Genomic DNA, 2,882 nt, shown 5'->3' with positions numbered 1-2,882 from the left:
CCACGGTTAAGTCAACCGCAGCTCAAAATCCACATATAAGGGGACCCATGCCGTTCAGATTTGTCTTGTTCAAAGGTCAACTATATTCCCAATTCCTCCCTCTATTCCTTGTGACCTTGTTGTTTTTTATTTCCCTTATCCCCATGTTATAATAACTGAATATATTGTTTCATTAATACATTACTTTAAGCAAACAGATAGCTTTAAGTTCAATTAGGAATAAGAGAAATAAAATATTTCATTTTACTTCATATAATCCTTCTCAGATACTCTTCCTTTCTTTCATGGAGATCTTAGTTTCTGACTTCTGTCATTTTCCTCCTGCCTTTATATACCGTTCTTTTTTTTTAAATAACTTTTAAAAATGGTTTATTTATTTACTTATTTATTTATTTTTGGCTGCATTGGGTCTTTGTTGCTGTGCGTGGGCTTTCTGCAGTTGTGAGAGAATGGGGGCTACTCTTCATTGTGGTGTGCGAGCTTCTCATGCTGCGGAGCACAGGCTCTAGGCGCGTGGGCTTCAGCAGTTGTGACTTGTGGGCTCAGTAGTTGCAGTGCGTGGGCTTAGTTGCTCTGCAGCATGTGGGATCTTCCCGGAGCAGGGCTCAAACCTGTGTCCTCTGCATCGGCAGGCAGATTCTTAACCACTGCACCACCAGGGAAGTCCCTATATACCATTGTTTTTTTTTTTAAGCTCTTTATTGGAATATAATTGTTTTACACTCTTGTACCAGCTTTTGAGGTACACCAAAGTGAATCAGCTGTATTTATACATATATCCCCATATCCCCTCCCTCCCGCAACTCCCTCCCACCCTCCCTGTCCTGGCCCTCTAAGGCATCACCCATCATCGAGTTGATCTCCCTTTGTTATACAGCAGCTTCCCACTAGCTATCTGTTTTATAGCTGGTAGTGTATATATGTCTATGCTACTTTCTCACTTTGTCCCAGCTTCCCCTTCGCCCCCCGACCCCCCCAACCCCCTGTCCTCCAGTCCATTCTCTGCATCTCCATCCTTATTCTTGCCTTGTCACCAGGTTCATCAGTACCATTTTTTTTTTTTTAGATTCTGTATGTATGAGTTAGCATTCAGTATTTGTTTTTCTCTTTCTGGCTTTCTTTGCTCTGTATGACAGACTCTGGGTCGATCCACCTCATTACACATAGCTCCATTTCATTCCTTTTTATGGCTGAGTAATATTCCATTGTATATATGTGCCATATCTTCTTTATCCATTCATCTGTTGATGGGCATTTAGATTGCTTCCATGTCCTGGCTTTTGTAAATACTGCTGCAATAAACATTATGGTACAAGTTTCTTTTGGGATTATGGTTTTCTTTGGGTATATGCCCAGTAGTGGGATTACTAGATCATATGGTAGTTCTATTTTTAGTTTTTTAAGGAACCTCCAAACTGTTTTCTGTAGTGGCTGTACCAACTTATATTCCCACCAACAGTGCAGGAGAGTTCCCTTTTCTCCACACCCTCTCCAACATTTACTGTTCCTAGGTTTTTTGATGATGGCCATTCTGACCAGTGTGAGGTGATACCTCATGAAAAATATGGGACGCTTCACGAATTTGCGTGTTATCCTTGCGCAGGGGTCATGCTAATCTTCTCATATTGTTCCAATATTAGTATATGTGCTGCTGAAGCGAGCACCTTTTTTTAAAATTTATCGATACTTTTAATTAATTAATTTTTTTCAGATCTTTGGTGGAGTATAATTGCTTTACACTCTTGTGCCAGTTTCCGCAATTTATTTATTTTTTCAGATCTTTATTGGAGTATAATTTTTTTACACTGTTGTGCCAGTTTCCACTGTACGACAGTGAATCAGCTGTATTTGTACATGTATCCCCAATACCATTCTTAGATGCTTCTTGTACCATTTCTGGCAGGGTAGGCCTGGTGGTGATGAATTTCCTCAGCTTTTGTTTGTCAGGAAAGGTCTCGATTTCCCCTTCACCTTAGAAAAATAATTTTGCTGGATTTAGAATTTTTAGGCTGTTGTTTTTGTTTACATTTCCTTTTAACACTTTAAATATTTCACTCCATTCTCTTCTTGCTTGTATGTTTTTTGATAAGTCTGTACACTGTAATTCCTATCTTTGTTCCTCTATAGAAAAAGTACCCTATCTCCAACTTATTTCAAGATTTTCAGTTTGTCTTTACTGAAGTTTGAATATGATACACCTGGTTGTTGATTTTTTGATGTTTATGTTCCTTGGTATTTTCTGACCTTCCTGAATCTGTGATTGTTAATATCTTTGGAAGATTTTTTTTGCCATTATTACTTCAAATATTTTTTTACCCCATTCTTTTCCTCCTTCTGGAATTATGGTTATGCATATTTATGTGTTTTGAAACTGTTCCATAGTTCTTGGATACTCTGTTTTGTTTTTTCATTTTTTTAAATTTGCATTTCAGTTTAGGATGTTTGATTGACATGTCTTCATACTCACTGCCTCTTTCCTAGGCTGTGTCCAGTCTGCTGAGGAGCCCATCAAAGATATTCTTCATTCTGGCACAGTGTCTTTGATTTCTAGCATTTCCTTTCGATTCATAATGTTTCCATCTGTGTATTAATGTATTGATATGAATCACAACGATCTTAAATTCTCAGTCTGATAACTTCAAATTCTGTGTCTATACCTTAGTCTGGTTCTGATGCTTGTGTGGTGTCTTCATGCTGTGTTTTTTCTTGATTTTTTAGCATGTCGAGTAATTTTTTATCTTGAAAGCCAGACAATAATATGAACGAGGTAACAGGAACTGAAGCAAGTAGACTTTTAGTGTAAAGTGTTGTTAATCTGTAGATGCTGAGTTATGCTAAGGACTGCTGTACCCTTAGGTGCTAGAGGATTTGACGTCCGCTGG

General features: G+C 38.1%; 1 non-coding gene across 1 annotated transcript; it reads right to left on the bottom strand.

Annotated features, from left to right (window-relative positions):
- Positions 1-1,558: 1,558 nt before the first annotated feature.
- On the bottom strand, positions 1,559-1,664 carry LOC130841169 (U6 spliceosomal RNA). Its single transcript, XR_009050204.1, has one exon. It is a non-coding gene; the product is annotated as a U6 spliceosomal RNA (small nuclear RNA).
- Positions 1,665-2,882: the final 1,218 nt, after the last annotated feature.

Source organism: Hippopotamus amphibius, chromosome 17, assembly GCF_030028045.1.
Source record: "Hippopotamus amphibius kiboko isolate mHipAmp2 chromosome 17, mHipAmp2.hap2, whole genome shotgun sequence".
NCBI classification, from domain to species: domain Eukaryota; kingdom Metazoa; phylum Chordata; class Mammalia; order Artiodactyla; family Hippopotamidae; genus Hippopotamus; species Hippopotamus amphibius.
The sequence above is the reverse complement of the archived record's forward strand: the minus strand, read 5'-3'. Positions and strand labels throughout refer to the sequence as shown.